This window comes from Bombus impatiens, unplaced genomic scaffold (genome assembly GCF_000188095.3).
Source record: "Bombus impatiens unplaced genomic scaffold, BIMP_2.2 scf_0577, whole genome shotgun sequence".
Taxonomy (NCBI): Eukaryota; Metazoa; Arthropoda; class Insecta; order Hymenoptera; family Apidae; genus Bombus; species Bombus impatiens.
This window is the reverse complement of record NT_176996.1, coordinates 161597-179396: the sequence shown is the minus strand read 5'-3', so window position 1 is coordinate 179396 and position 17800 is coordinate 161597. Positions and strand designations below refer to the sequence as shown.

The 17800-nt window shown below is 35.0% G+C and overlaps 1 long non-coding RNA gene across 1 annotated transcript in view; it reads left to right on the top strand.

Annotated features, from left to right (window-relative positions):
- The first annotated feature begins 271 nt into the window (after positions 1-271).
- The window catches only part of LOC112213281, a 136500-nt gene continuing 118971 nt past the window's right edge, over positions 272-17800 (top strand). Inside the window, exon 1 of the long non-coding RNA XR_004462176.1 lies at positions 272-962. This is a non-coding gene — a long non-coding RNA (uncharacterized LOC112213281). The remainder of the gene's footprint in view (positions 963-17800) is intronic.

Below are 17800 nucleotides of genomic sequence, written 5' to 3'. Positions count from 1 at the left end.
GTACGCGTATATATACGCGGACGAACGTTTGCCAACAGACGGGATAAAGTAAAGAGGACCTACAGTGCGTGTTTAGTTTGCGTGTGTAGAAGGCACACGATGATCGAAATCCGAAGGAGAGGATTGTGCGGGAGGAAGGTGAAAGGCAAGATTCATTGAAAGGACGTAGCGGTGCGCGTAAATCCAGCTGAGAAGCAGGTAGCCGGAGAGAAGAGCGCGATGCGCATAGAATTTGGTAGCGCGAAGGCGTGCGCGGGCCGATTAGGGGATGCTGCGCGGCTTTCGCAAGCGTACAGAGCGATCCAAGCGAGTCAGTCAGTCAGCCGCCCCGTCAACCAGCCACCTCGGTTATCACGTAAGAGTCGTGAGTGGGGCTTTTGGAAAAGGCACGCCGCTGCTGCAGGAGTGGCTTGCTGCTTTCGGTAGTGGGGATACTCGACGGCTCCAGACGGAAACAGAAATAGAAGGGTGGAAGCGGACGAGATAGAGGGACGCGGCCGGAGAGGAGAGACGAGGAGAAAGAGAGAAACCGAATTAGATGGCAACGGGCGAGAGGAGATAGGTTGTCGGCGTTGGACGAAGAGAGAACAAACGAGGAAAGGAAGAAAGACGGGGTGAGGGGAGGCAAGGGGCGAGGGTACGCCAGAGGCGGAGGGAGAGAATAGGATAGAGAGGGTGGCAAAGCGCTGGAAGGGTGAAGAGAGCGGAGGGATGGAGACCGTGAGAGCGTGAGAGGGTAGCGATTGTGCTACAGTCGCACCGCGACACCCCCACGAGTGAAACCGCGCGCGTGCCAATCTGCCCCCTTAGCCGTACGCACGAAAAGGGCCCGCGAACAGTGCTATGCTTTTAAGGCTACGGCCAAGGATTTCGTCGTTTGCCTCGTTTTCGTCGCTTTCGTCGCTTCTCGAACGTTTCTTCGAACGCTTCCTCGAACCCATCTCCGAGCAGCTTTTAATCGGGTAAGTGGTTACATCATGACAGCTGGATCTTGTCTATCGAAACGCGTTTTCACACTCGCTCGATGACCGTTTCGCTGGAAAACTTGCCAGCCAGATTTCTATTTGACGACAAATCGACTGTGATCGTGTACGGTTTAATTCGCTGGGAACCTGTTGATGAAATTTCCTCGGTCTCAAACTGACCGCGGTTTCCTTTGCTTTACTAGTCTCGGTGCCTCCACTTTCGTTTGTTGTTTCCATGTGCGACGAAACCTGTAAAATCCACATAAACGATCGAGAAGTGCGCGTCAGTTGTGTGACCAAGATAACCTACGTTTTGTCGTTCCAAGAAACTTACGTTCTGCATTGTGTTTTCCACGTGATTTTCGCCGAGAGATCTCGATCGTTGAAAAGTACGTCTTCGAGATCCGTTTTGACAAATTCTTTTACGTTGTCTTAATTAACGAATTTAAAAACGTCGACGATGCCGTTAATTGCAAAAAGTTTGTCTCTGTTTGCTCCGTCTGTTCATCCGTCAAGTGCTTCTATTTACTTCGTAGTAATAAATTTACGATTCGATCTAGATCGACCAGTGAATGGTGATATCGTGAATTATTCCATGCTAAACTAATAAAATAAATGGAACGATTTGCTCCAGTGTGGAAATTACACGTTTGGAAATATCGTCGTTCATGTTTGTTGAGTCATAGTTATGATATCATAGGATCTTGAACTTGCTTGAAAGTGTTTTAGAGAAGAGAAAGTGTTGATAAATAAAGTATCAAGCGATCCGATCTGACTGATACACTACACATACCTGTTGAAAATCCTTCAAGTTATTCCAACGATACGATGCTTTCGTCGCTAATATCGATTACTATATGCTTCAAAGTCGGTTTCTAATAAAGACCATTGCTTTGAGAGCGGAACAACGGAAAAGACTAACGGATACTAACCGGGAAAGATTATTGGATACCTGAATATCTGAATAGTAGATACGGGACTGACACTTTTAAAGTAATTGCTGCCGAACAACTTCGTTAATATTCGCGTTGTCTATCAGCCTATAAGCGACAATTTATTAATCTGCTTGTTATCGTGTAATTATTCTATTGGAACAATCGATTTAAAACGAAAACTAAGCTATTCGCAATTTGAAATAGTATTATTTCTGTGGAGCGTAATTTGAATTTTGTATATGTAAATTTTGTAGAGAGGTGTCGGATAAAAGACTAATCGCTTGATCAAAAATACAGAAAATTCAAGTGGAAATAGCGAAGCGTGTGAGAGAGGTAGGTAATTCCTTTAAAGAGTAACTGCAGAGGTCTTCTAAGTGAACACAAGAACCTTGTATGCACGAATGCCGTAGACTTCTTTTGTTCGTGGCACCCTTTGCCAATTCATTCAGTAGCGACATATATGTAGCGCTCTTTCCCGAGCCACTATGCTCGTTCCGAGCACCTGTGGACCGGCGTCCCTCGTGAACTCTTCTTTGGAGAACTGCCAATGACTTCCGGCTGACTCGTAGAACCTGTTGATGATCATGACTGCTTTCACGTTTTATGCCACTGGATTAATTTAATTCTTTCACACCTTTCATCCAAATGTCTTCTCTTTTTTCACTTTTCATCCACTTATTGCCACTACGAACATATCGCTTAGACACATACGTAAAAGCGTTACAACGATAATTCTGATTTATCATGTCGTTCCATTTACGTCGATATTCTATATAGATCTCACGAATCGGAGTTTACGCTTCCAACAATTTGTACAATTTAATTCGATTTACTGACAATAAGCTCGACTAGAAAACGTTAATTACAAGATATTACGTTTATAGCGTTATCGTGGAAAAATTGCTTTTATCTATCATTCGTCGAATCCCGAGTGACATTCTCTAGGAGAACGAAACGACTAACGTTCTGTATTCCTTGTATGCATATGTGTATCCGTATTGTTTAAAATTATAATTGTCGTTTGTCTTATAAAAACGTTCTTGCCTGTTTTCAAACTGGAATTAAAGGATGAAGAAATAAGAAACACTCGTATTCGGCTGCATCGGAGGTTTTGCAAAAGAGAGAGATTTTGCACAACATTGGATAAATGTGATTTTCTTACACGCTAATATAATTGGAATATGTGGAATATAATTTTATGCATCTATAGGAAACCTGAAGTTGCAAGAATGTGGAAGATGTACATAATATGGTAAAATATGCGCAATATCCAAAGCGTAGTAGTTGTTATAATAATCATTTGCATAAAAATCCGCAGTCGATTTATTAAAATGTAAATTAACAAGGATAAGATAGCGATGTTAAAATTACAAAAGAAAACATATTTTTGATAGATTTCGTTGAGGTAATTAAACATTAAATTTACGTAAAACAAATTTATTCGGTAAGATCTACGTGTAATTAACAAAAGTAAACAATCTGCAATAATGTTAGTTAACTTTAAGAATTAAGTACGCCTTCTCTCATTTTCAGCAGACTTATTCTATCGGAAGATGATGTAACAGAATCGATTGATGATACAAATTTCTACAAATTGTACAAAAATTTCATATACTCGAATTTCAGTTTCGCAATTATCGTCCATGTATACAAAGTGCTTCCAATTTTGTGTTTTAAAATTGTAAACTATGGGAGTATAATTTACTGTAACACGCAACAGAAATAACTAGCCACGAAGATACTTCTGTACAACATTAACTATTTATTCGCTGATATTTAGCAAAATTCTCAGCGTCCGAAATAAACCTCGTACTACATCGATGTCAAATTTATATCAACCTACCATGACGGCATTTCTAAATAAGAATTTAAGCACTTTGAGTAATTGCGTTTACTGGCGGTAATAGAGTAAATACGATCATGCTGTCTACGATGTCCTACGCGCATACCTATGTCAAGCTACGTACAAGATTCAAATTTCAAATATGCGAATCTCCGCGTAACAGTTGTTTCTTAGTTTCATTTACAAAAACAATTTAAAAAAAAATGGCAGGTGACGCTTTCCAATTTCATCGGAATCTCCTACCTTCTCGAAACTTCAATATGTTAGAAGGGCTTGTTTGAAAAGTTGTTACTGGAAATATCATCATCGATAAATTCATCCTATTCGTTTTTGATTCGGCTAGATTTTGCAACAGTTTCGGAGTAACGCGGTTCCGGGCCTCCGATATCTCAGCTTAGATTTCGGGAACGGTAATCAATTGGCGACAATTGTCGTATACGTCACGCATAAGTTGACTCCAAGGATTCTCGATAGGGATAATAAGGATAAGAGATGTCTGATTTTTCTTTCTTGCAGTTACTGCCTAGAGTTTCCAGGAACGTAAACTGTCGCATTATGGCGCATAAATGTACCCATTGGAGAACGGCGCGAGTGTGATAGAAAATGTGAATCTATACGAGTACGGACGAACGCCGAAGTTGTCTTGCCGAATGCCGAAAGGCAAAAATTTACTAAAAAAAAAAAAGCTACCAAAATTTCCTTTAGGAGAATAAGGTGATTCGCGCTGCAAACCGTATGAATAGCGTACAAGACGGTCTGATCCATCTAGATTAAACTTCTTCGCATCCTAGAATGTCATCCAAATGAGCGAAAATTAGAGGAAATAATAATATACTGTTTAAGCGTTAACTATTTATATCGGTATGGAATATGCTAGTGTTTCTTGGTCATCGCCACAACCTTTGTCGTTTCTTTATTTTGAAAATTAAGCGAATCGTCGCGTTCCCTTTGTTAAGTTTACAGCTTCATCGTAAAGAACTGTCTTTACACGCTCGGTTTAAAGTAGTGGTTTCCCCCATGCCACTTTCGGGGCATATTGATCACTTTTCGTGACAAATTTGTCGACGAGATAGTTTAATATCGTTGCCGAATCGAAAACTGTGCAAGATCTAGTTGAATGAATTACGAAAAGGATGAATTTATTAATAACGTCTTAGTTTGTTAACCCTTTGCACTCCTATGTCGAGTGTGATTCGACATCGGTTTTTATCTCAGGAGTTCCTCTGTCTTTCAGTTCCACATTTCTTTTGTGAAACGTGCGAAAGAAAACCAGGATTGCATCCTGGAAATTGTTTCAAGATATATGATACACTTAAAAATTACAAAATACAACAGTAGTGTGAATAAAATTGATATTTAAGTGAATTTCTTTCTTTTTTATCTATTTAAATTGTCTTATTTTTTAGTTATAGTAAATTTCAAATAAAACAGTTAAGCTTCGGGAGCTGCTGGTAACGAAATTGAAATAAAATTCGGAGCGCAAAGGGTTAAAGTTTCTGTTTCTCGGTAACTAGACCTATTATTTTGTTAGGATCGAAAGTTGAGAAAAATCAGGTAAATGATTACTGTACAAAAGAAGACACTACATTCAAATAAAATTTTATACAAATTTTCCCTGATTAAGCTAAATGCTGAAATAAATTTTAGTCGAATCGGTTGACTAGTTGCAGAATTATGGCCGAAAGTTTTTCGTCTATGGCTAGTGTTTTGTGTTGCGAAACTTGATGCAACATCATGCGATTAAAGAATTATTGCTGCTACGAACCTTTACACGATTTCACGAAGAAATTGGAAAGATTTTCCGATTAACCGTTTCAACGAGTAACCAAGTCGAACAGAAACGAAATAGGTGAATTGGTTGTCAGTTCTAATCGCACGGCAGTCAGGGACAATGACATTTCAATTTCTCCGATCCTTTATGTAGCATTCTTCGTTTTCGTTACCAAGTCCAACTACTTTTTGTGTTTTTAATATAATCCATATTCTCGATTCTATCTGCGAAGAAAAAGAAAAGCATTAATAAGTTTACTTCCTACATGTCTTCTTTCTTTCTTTTGTTCGCTCAGCAATTTTATTCGATTACGTGTTCAATCTCGTAATACGTCGTTCTTTCTGTCATCATTCTACTCTGTTTACTCAATGTTTACTTTTGAAGTGGACGTTGCATGGAGAATCTACAGGAACATTATATGTAAATTTTAAAATCAATTTTATATCTAATCTAATTGTCCATGTACGTAACATCGCTTCGCCAAGTTGTGTAAATGTTATGTAATTTTACATGTCTCATCATTTTTGAAAAATATTCAGATATTTATTGCAATCTGTCTTTCTAGCATCCTTGATTTTACCGTATCAAACATCACCTTTCTAAACTTTCGTGCAAACTCATATTTAGCGTTGGAAACAAGCGTCGTTCTATGCTTTCTAAATTATTTTTGTCTTATTTGTTATTTGACTTGTAATTTATGTTTCAATTCAAATAGATTAAGAAATAATTGGTATGATTTTTAAATAAGAATTTTATGAAAAGGTTGCTTTAAATCTCGATGTTTATACATAGAAGAAATTACGTAAATAATGAAATATAATCAGTACAGTTTAATTAATGTAAATAATTTGCACGAGGTGCTTCATCTTGGCAAGAGATCACGATCAGCGTTATACTCGTTTGTACATTTTGAAGAAACTCTTCAAAGATTATACGTGTAAATAAAGAACACTACAACTTTTAAATGAACTTTTTTCCTCCGTCTTGCATAGTTTGCTACGTATTCATAATAATACGAAAAGTCAAGGTTGCTTTGCACAGTTTTGTCGAGTTTGAGATTTTTTAAAATTTTCGATTTGCCGAATTTGTAAGTAGATTTCATTGGAATTTTTCAATCGATGAAGACGCAAACGTTTCAATGTCTAATAAAACGAAGGAAAATGGACTTGCGTCACTTTCAAAATAAACAGTCCGATATTGAAATAATAAATTAATTTTTAATTCACACGAGTGGAACAGACTTCGATGGAACAAAGTGCTTCAAACATTGATGAATATTGATGTTGTATGCTACTTTATAATAAAGTGGCAATGAGAGAATTCAGACTTTGAAAAAATAGCGCAACTTTTATTTCACGATCAACTCAGAAATAGCTAGACCGACGCTTTCTGACAGTTAGTTGGTCGAATAACAGTTAGCAGTTGCTTCTGTCGTGGCCGAATACCAAGTGGAAGACAATATCTCTAATTATTTTCTTTATCCCGTGCATCTGAAGATTCACTAGAGCGAATATTTTTCTGGGCGACATTTCATTTGCCTTTCTCCGCATTCGTCCGTGGCTCGAATTAATGTTCCGCATTTCGTTCTATCCGTGAATTCTCCGTGAGAGTGCTCCAAATGACCTTGATGTAGCTAGTGACGGCAAGTTATGCACGTTCACGAGGCGTATGTTAAATATCATTCGAGCAAATAACAAAAACAGAACGTTCTTTGCACGATTAATTCATTTAGACCGTTTACACAATCTTTTCTTCTCGTCTTTTCTTCCACTTTTCTATTCACGTAGGCTGGTAGCAACCTCAGTCAACTCCGGCAACTGAATGCTAATTATTCTGATTCTACTTTCATCGTCTATCTCGCCAACGTCAAAAAGAGCTGCCGAGTAGAAATGGATGGCTCTACTGCAATCATAATGGATATGCTCTTATTTGATAAAAATTCGGTGAAATTCTTTCACATTCGCAGTACGGCTATTGATAAATATTTCTAACGGAAAACAAAAATTCTTCAACCGTAGTATAACGTAACACAGATTTTTGCATACTTCTTCCCATGTAAGTGAAGCATGGTGTTTACTATTAGATAAAATGTATCAAGTCGTACATATTTTCCACTATTTTCTGTTTCATCAATGAAATTTACTATCCAAGCATTAACACATTATGCAACTATAGCTAATTACATTAGAAACATTACAACGTAATTAATACTTTATACTTATAAACACAACTAAAGAAACGAAATCTAAATATAACAAAGAGTACTTTGCTTTGGATATATCATTGCACATTCTATGCATTTTTGTTTATATTTTCCATAAATGCCCAAACACCGCGAGTCTAATAATAGTAAATGATACTGTATCTCGGAAAAACTTTCGTGTAATTTTACATTTTTTGATTTCAATATTCTCACAGCAGCTACGATCATTCTCAACTAAATTTAAGTATCAAAAGTATTTATTTGTTTATTAGAATCGATCGAAGAAAACAATTAGGTGCGGAAAGGAACATGTCATAAACAATTCAACGCGTGTTTCGTATTTGATTTTCCTAAGTCGATGACACGAGTAGATTTTTTACACCGCCGATTTTATGGCTAAATCAAGCAAAATAGATATAATGTAATAATAATTATTATACATATACCCAAGAAACATTTTTATTTCACTTAAACGCGCATGACTATTCTTTTGCACTGATTCTCAAATTTAAAATAAGACGTATGAAACAAATGAGGGAAGAAAATGAAAAATCGATATTATATTTCACTTAAAAAGTTGTTAGAAACATCTATTATTGACATTGTAATGATTTAAAATTGATATTATATAATAATAGTAATCTGGAAAACAATGCCCCTAAATTTCTCAGTGTTACTAAAATGCGTGGTATGTTGTTTAGGATAAAATCTATTTGGTCAATATGACAAAACAATTATGAGAAAACGTTAAATGTTTTCAAATCAGTAGCATAAATACACAAAGTTTGTGCAACCACAAGCTTATAAAACACGCCCGGTATGTAATTCGACTACATTCACAAATTTGAAAAAACTCGATCCAATCCGTAACGCAAGTCTAAGAATTGCAGTTGGTGCTTTCCACACCTGGTGCCTTGTTCTGCTTGAAGCTGGAGAATCGTTCCTGACGTACAGCAGAAAATATTCATGCTTGAAATATGCGGTAAAAGCCTGTACCTCTAGAAACGCTATCATTTTTAGTGCACTTTGTTCGAAATTCCATTGCTCGTGTTTACAGCGGAATCAGACTAACATCCTTTATCAAAGGGTCCGTAAATATCCGAAAGATTCAAAATATATTCCGCTACCCATGGAAAAATCAGGACACGCGGTTTATCTGCATGGACATTAATAACTCCATATCCACTAAACGTAGATACGTCTATTACGACGAATACATCTATGCAGGTCCAAAAACCATTTTGCGACAGTAGCTAGTTGCGTTACCGGTGCTAGTAACGTCAAATATTCTTTTGAACAAGCTAGCAACACCATCACAGTTGAAATGTATTCGCCAATTTCACCACTCGACAATGTACACGATTGCAAGGAATTTCGGTTCATAATTTTCTGTGCTTCTCCTATCGCAATCAATGATATGCAAGATTCAGAACGCAAAGCTAAAACCAACATAGTTGCTCCAGAAATACACCACATACTATTAATTTCCGATAAAAAATTGGCAAAGGCTGGATCCCTCCCCACGAGAAATAAACACATTGGAAATGAATCAGGCGATCTAACGCCAAAAATTGCAACCACAGAGGAGCAGAGCCAGCTTCCCACACGCAAAACATTGTTTGACATAGTAAAACATGTTGAAGCCATATGCAAACAAAACTGGAACGTATTATGGCAAAATTGTAATAGAAAATCAGTCTCTGATTTGAAGGTAAACAAAGACTCCGACGGTACAGAATAAACCGCAATGACCAGGACAAGATCAGAATACACTGACTGAGACGCATGTACATACTGGAAACTAGTCCTATTAAATGAGACCATCAATCACACGCATAATCATAGTGTCCCATAAGTGATAAAGAAAGGAAAAGACATAATATCGACAACAGTCTTAAGGATATCCTCTCATCGATTCAGTTCTAAAAAAAAGTTATTAACTTTTGTAAAGAAATGGAGAATGTAATAAACCATCGAATATAGAAATTGGTTTTAAATGAAATAAATAAATAAATAAATGGCTTACTTACTTTATTTTCAAAGTACCAATAAATCGTGTTGCCAAATATCAATTTTGTGTGATGACACTCCTGGTATTACTACTTGTAACAATTATAAGCACCATACGAATCGAAATACGATTACAATGGTACGAAGATGTTGATCAAAGTCAAGAAGACAGTCAAGAAGAAAAAAGAGGAATGGTGCTAATTTATAGAAATTATGCGGATGCACAGCAGCGGCTGTAACTATGATCGAAAGTGCAAGTGCATTCATGCGTCGTATACGAAAACGTGTTGAAAATAATGGAGGCCATATCGAACATTTCTTGCCGAGTGATACAAATTTGGGGCAAAACTAAGAAAATGCTCAATTTCTTACTCTTTGCAAATTATCGCAAATTCTACCCAAAGTTGTTTCGAGGTCGATATATCTATATATTTAAAGTCATTTTTTATCAGATGCGATAACATGATCGTAAGAATATGGCGTTTTTATTAAAAAGATCGTCGACTACTTTGAAGAATCGAAGAAAGACGATCTTGGCGGATAATAACACGAATCACGATATTTGAGACTCTAAACCAAAGAACTTTTACCTCGTACAGTTTTTGATATTTGTAAAAGTAACAAAGATATTGTTTCGAACAAGGAAAACGAAATACTCTGTACATTTTTGTTGAATTATATCTTGTTTTGTTAGGCATACAGTTTATTTCGAAAGAAATTAACTGCTATACATTGATAATTTAATGGTATTCGTTATGTCGTACATTCGGCGAATAGCTTATTTCTCAAAGTGGAATTTCCAGAGTAGAAATTGATACGTTAACCTCGGCTCAATGAAATAATAATGTACTAGCGCAGGTAAAGCTCGTTTTTCTATAATAGTATATTGCGGGAAGTAAGAAATATAAATATAAAATACAATAAAAATATATCAGACGAGTAGAGAGGACTATTATTTTCAATAGCAATAAATTTCACGACAAAGGATGTTAGTCACAGCAGAGATGTCAACGCTTTGTTGGTGACATTCGTCCCAGCTATTTTTCCCCTTTATTCTCTAGACTCTGAATGCATTCTTCTCGGTTTGCTGATGGGCTCCGTCCGTCGTGACGACCATTAACCATCCTGACGTAATTTTCGCCAAGCGATGGAAAAACTTTCCGCTGGAGAATACTGTAGCCAAACGTTAAAACAGTGGCGGATTTATGTATGTGTAAGGTGTATCTGTAACGACACATTTGACTTTGTAGATAGAACTTCAACTTTCCGCTTTTACATTTTCTTCTTCGTTTATTAATATTGCGATCGAATCCTTTCGCGATTAAGTAGATACGAAGGCAAAGAAATTCTGATCAGTCGAGTGCACCTTTCTCGTACCTAAGTCGACCAAACTAATTAGTTTCTAATGTTAATTTCACTTTTCATGATAAATTAAGTTACATAAATTAAAAAATATTTTATATTACCTAAAATTATATTGCATTAGGAAATAGATCGCACTATTACATTTACGCAATCTCTTAGCAGTGTGAACAGGTGCTAAAGGTGAAGATAGAAATTCGAAAGGACATATATCTCGGGCAATAATCACGCTTATAATTTTAAATTCTACGACACGCTAGAATGTTTAACACTTTGCGCTATTCTCTCCACAGCACACACATAATTAATTTTTAGGTAACATAAATATGAATATAGACGTACCACGTGAAATATTACAACCTATTTTCTCCGAAGCTGTTATACAGAGTATTCTCAAGGTAAATGTGAAAACTTGGAAATGATGAGAAAAATCCATCAGAGATCTACTTGTTTTTGTTTGGATTTCCGTTTTTACTCTTAGTCATTTACGCTTATTTGTTCCTGTTATCATTTGTTTAGCGAAGATGCTGTTTCAAATGCTGGCCTCCTGCAACAATGCAAACGTTACGTCCGACAATGACCGCTGTAATTGCAGTTAGACATTGCTCTGGTGATATTTGATGCACCGCAACTACGATTCGGCCTCATCTTCGTTAAATAGATGATAACATGTACAGTAAAGTATACGCAAATAAGCGGGAAAACAAAAATTTCAAATTTGTCGGTTTTCGCTTCACTTTCGAGAAAATCGCGAAAAAGACATAAAAATGATTTCATTTTTACGCTTCCTCATTTACACTTATTTATTCATGTTACCATCTATTTAATGAAGATACTGTTCAAAATGTTGGCCTCCCGCAGCAATGCAAGCGTTACATCTAACAATGACCGCCCTAATTTGCAGCCAGATATTGCGTTGGTGATATTTGACGCACTGCAGCTACGATTCGGTCTCGCCTTCGTTAAATAGATGATAATATGAATAAATAAGTGTAAATACATAAGTGGATATAAATATAAATTTTGAGGATTAAAAAAGAATGATTTATATTTGGAAACCTGCTAAAAGGCAGAAAACAATTTTCCTGATAAAGTATAAATAAAAAGCTGGCGAGCACGTTGCATCAATTTTGCGATTCGTCCTCCATTCGATCAACGTATCTTCTCTTTTCTTGGATGAACTTATTGGATGAAGAAATTTCTAGCAAATTCTTTTATGATTACAAGGTAAAAGTGGAGGAGTGTTTGACTCAAATCATCAAGATCAGAGGTTTATCTAATCAAATAGAGAATTTTTGAAAATGTCCAAATTCTGAAAACTTTCGAAGTAAACTAATATGATTAAGACTAATATGATTAAGAAAATTATTTTCTTCTTTTTAGTATATTTTTAAATAAAAACCATCCTTTTTAAATTTTTTTTACTCGTATATCTTATCTTTTATTTTCTAGTTTCTAACTGTCATCCGACAATATATCTTTGACCATATTTTCTCGTACTGATAACAACATTCTTGGAGATATTTATGTACAAACGTTCTTTATCCCTCTTTTCATATCTTCTTTCGCTGTAGGCGTTCGGTCAAAATATCGTAAACGGACTAAATAAATGCTTAGAAATGAATAGCCAACATTTTGAACATTTAATAAAATACATTTTCATCGTAATCAATGTTTATCTTAATCGTCTTCCACCCACCCAAAAATTTCAGATAAAAGTTGTTAGGCTTGCCGACAGTTATCGGAGTAAAGAAAAACTAATATACAGTTCCATTAAAAAAACATTTGCGCGTGTGCCTTTTGCACACTACATTAATTTTGTAATAAATTCAGAATTTGTTACGAAACTCAAAAGGAGATATAGGGCACAAAATTAAAGATTCTTTTTCATACATATTTATCACAATTTTTCAGCTATCTGCTGTCTTGTTGTAACACTGTGTTTCGGTTACTTTGTTGCTATATTCTAACAAGGCTCGTTCGTCCATCTCTTTGTATACACAGTAATACACAGTCTCTGTAGTGCATAATAAAAATCATTATGCGTCAAAATTAGATAACTATTTTTGTGTTCGAATTGCAGAAGCTTTAAATTTCTGGGGTGCGTTATTGTTTATTCGCCTTCGTTCGTTGAATAAACAACGTTGAATAGACATATCTAATAGCATAGCTCAAAAATCACGATTTTATAGAAGAATACTTGTTTTTTTCTATACCAGTAACTCAAAATAAATTTCGAGTTACGTCGTTGTTGCAGCAAATGAGCGACTTGTCTTATTAATTCTTGAATCCAAACACGAGATGCTTGCAGATACGATTAAACACGCTCGAAATTCCTGCAACGTGAACTAGAACCCGCAAAATTGTTTACACAACTGAACGAATACAATTATCGGTGAATGCACATGTATTGGTAACAGTGAAATTTAATAATAACGAAAAGTAACGTATGGTAACGTTTAATTGTGCATGCGAGAATAATTTTATGAGAATGAAATATTTGCATACGCAAGAATACCCTCGTTTTAAAAATAATTACTGCGCTGTATGGATAATATTTTGAACGTTACTCGCATCGAAACTTATTTGAAGAATATTTTGATAATTAAGGTAGTTAATTTGAATTTTTATATTACGGCAATTATTTGGTCATAATACTCGGTAGAATACTCTCTCAAATCGTAGGACTTTGGAATATTTTGATTAAAAAAAAAAAAAAAGAGTAATGAACTGATAATTTAACCTAACATTATACGACTTTTATCTGAAACGATATGACAAATTATGAATAATTTAAGCTGACTGTACATCGATATATAGGGTGGCCCAGTTCTTTTCCACGAAACCCTACCAGCATATTCTATAAATAAGGAAAAATTGTTATACACATATAGGCTCTTAGTGCTGTATTAAAAATGTTATAACAAAAATGCGAAATGATAACAGACTTGTGTTTTATGGACACAATGTAAGAACACGTCGATATCTATTTGATACGTTTACGCAAACTGTAACTAAGGTCGTTGATTTGGTCAACTGATACGTCAATCGTTAAGTGACCATTGCTCGCAATGATGGATCGCCACGTATCACGCCAACGAAATTTTACTTGTGAAGAACTGTGAAAGGAGAATTTTCGTCGGTGCAAAGAATTCGCGACGTATTTATTACAATTAAGGAAAATGAACGAGAAATTAATAATATAACAGTTTTGAGATGAAATTATAACACAAACCGACAATCTATGCTTATGTGGCATCGAGTAAGGAAGCCATTTCGTATTTTTCTTATAATCTTCGAACGAAGCATTTAGGAGCGTTCGTATAACATCTTTTTTTCTTATTTTTAGTTATAGAATATGCCAGTAGAGTTTTGTGGAAAAAACTGGGACACCCAGTATAATAAAAATATTTAATAGAAATAGAACGTCTCGCAATCATAGCTCATAACAGAACATGTTGAATAAAGAAATAAGCTTAGTCAAATTGGAATGAGATCAAATATGGAATATGTGCAAAGTTGGATTCAAGTAAAGTAAACGTTATAATCAAATATCCTTTTGAAAGTTGACTCTGAATTACAGAACGTTCTTTCACTGCGAAAAGTACAAATTACCGATGAATACCTTTACTCTCAACGACTTTCACGTACTTTTGTACAAAGCATTTAATCAGAAAAATTGTTATCTAGGACGAACTACGGACCCAATTAGTTCAGATTACAGCGTTCCCTCGCTGTTACATTTGTTTCCAGAAAATCTCTCAGTGGATAAATCCACTAACTCAGATTGACTATCGATGTTACGAGTTACATGTATGTGTTCCACTGTCACGGAGATTGTACTGTTTTAAAGACAAGTCAAAGGGTGTATTTGAATATTTATATGTATAAATAATGAAGAGATAGAAAAATAATGGAAGACAACCACTTTTTTAAATCATGCAACGACATACGTAGATGGTGTATCTCGGAAGATTGCAAAAAAAAATTCGTAATTATAAATACAGTGGAGTCTCCCTTACCTGAATCTCGTTTAACTGAAGTTTCCTATTATCTGAAGTGTTTTAAGCTTTACCATAACTTCATTTTCTTTTAGTTTAACGCAAAGAATATTTTATTGAAGCAGTTAATCGAATTTTTAATGAATTAAATTAGTTAAGTAAATTCAAATATGTGTACGATATTACGCTATCAAAATGTTCTTTTCAAGTTTTATTGCATGATTCTTGCACATTATTCGAGTTTTCGATTGTTCGAGACAGGTTCGGTCCACATCAAACTCTATTCTATATGTGTGTTATAACTAGATAATTATAGATACTACAATATATAGAAATAATGAAATAGAAATGTCAGTAAATAGAATAGTAGGGCTACAAACATGAAACGGAGAGGGCGATGAATATTTTGGCAGACTGTACTAGTTTACAAACGCAAGTTATGAAAATAACAAGAAAAAGTAGATTACATTTATGTTTTATACTTCTTTACAACGTTACTTTTGCCTTGAAAATTACATGTCTATATTTTATTGCAGCGTCACCCAATAATTTATAGCGGTTCTGGTTGGTTCCTATTCCTTCCATCAAAATGAGGGATTATAACCAACAAATCTTTCTTTTTCGCAAACACGAACGAAAACCTGATATAAAGGGTTAATACTGTGCTAACTTTGCTGCATTTTATTTTATTCGATATTGTCTTATCTTTTCACTCGTATTTTACTCGTATATTACAAAAAAGTTGCAATTCTGAAATGACAATAATAATAATATAATGAAATATTATGTATCTTACATAGGATTCGTTGTTACTTAAAAAAATGTCAATGTAAGATTAGTTAAGTATAATTACGCATCTTTTATTTTTTTTTTTTTTTTTTTTTTTTTTTTAGAGAAAAACGCTGTACGATAATAACGCAAATCCTTTGTAAATACATTTCGACGTACAAACTAATGTACGACTATAAAATATAAGCAAAAAGATGTAGTGTTAATACGTTTTGGATTTTCTGGATTAAACGGAACCAATTTTGTAATCCACAGGATCGTGTTGAAACGACGTAGCACCCGAGGCTAAGGAATATCAGAAACGAGTAGCCGATACTCCCAGTTTGCCGAATCGATCAGTGTCGCGGAATTGTACAGTCGATCTGTGTTCCTCGACTTCTGGTTTCGTGCAAAGCTTCTTTTCTACTCGCTGCTCTATTCGAATTTTCGGAAAAAACGTTTCAAACCATTTCCACTGATTGAAGGATGTTGCGTTTCTTATTATTTGCCATTCTTACGATAGCAGCAGCAAATATATGGAATAACTTTGTTGGAAGAACGATTTATTGGAAATTGATTTCAAATTTGTAGTTTTTATAAAACAGATATGTACATTAATACAGCCCCTTCTTCCTTTTTCATTCCTAGCAAAGCATAATAACGTGTACAGTTGTTTTATTCTCATAAATGATATTCGACGATAAATGTCTCTGCAGCTGCTGATCAAAATCGATATACTACGTACGCGTATTTAACGTACTAACTATATTCAACTTATTTTTACCTGCATACACGTACAGGGTGCGACCATGTAACATGTGTTCATCTAAGGTTTAGTTTTCGAGAAAGTCGAGTTTGAAAATTGATCAAGTATACTCAAACTTGTTCCACCTGTAAAGATTCAGATAATATATTAAAAGGAAGCAAGTATTAAAGAATTGCAATAGCTACAGTAATGAGCAGATAAGAAATTGAATAAGGAGAATTTATGGTCGAATTGAGTTGGCAATGCAGTGCGTTAAAAAGAATATATAAGGCGCGACCGAAGAATGCTGCTCTTTATCCTCTTATATCACTAAGGAAGAAACATTTCCGTTAGGAGTGGAAATATCCACGGTACTTACAGTTCGAGTGACATACTGACACAGATATATTCGCTTAGACTAGACCACCAGACATGAGAATGTGATTCGCACATTTATCTTTTATATATGTCGTATATTGTATATATAATATTAGTATAATAGTGTATTATATACAGCATATATCTTCAGAATTTTTCTATATTAAAATTTTAATAAATATCCAATAATTATAATTAGATTGAAACTTTTATCGACAAATTTGAAATCAGTTTTCTATGTGTAGCTACAGTGAATTTTCAGATATCTTTATTCATTCGAGATTAGCACAGATATTGATAATAATCTTTTTTATGCTAATAAACGTATAACTACAGAGTTCTTTTTAAAACAAAGGAATTAAGCTGCGCAGTGATTCCATATTTTCAGTGATACTGCGCTCTTTTTTGTTTTTGATCAGTTTCAAAGTTTCTAATTCCAAGTTTCTTTCACGGCCCCAACCAGGATAGTTTCGGATGATAAAAAAATAATCTGTGCAAAATTTGAGTCGGCTTGGGCAATGGAAAAGCGTGCTCATGGACTCTTAAAATTAAGATAATTTTTTACATACATATATTAAATAAGTCGATTTTACTCGATTATCTTCCAAACGCGTCAGACAAACTTCTTTTCGTGCCACAACGGTTTTCGAAAAAGTCCGGAAAAAATTGTAAAAACTTTCATTTACATTTTGAGAATTTAAAGGCGATCATTTTTTATCAATAAACGCTAGAAAAATGTGTTTCTTATTTTCGACCCTAAAAGATTATCTTTCGCAAAATGTAAGAAATTTCTTGAAGGATTAGGAAACTGCACAATTT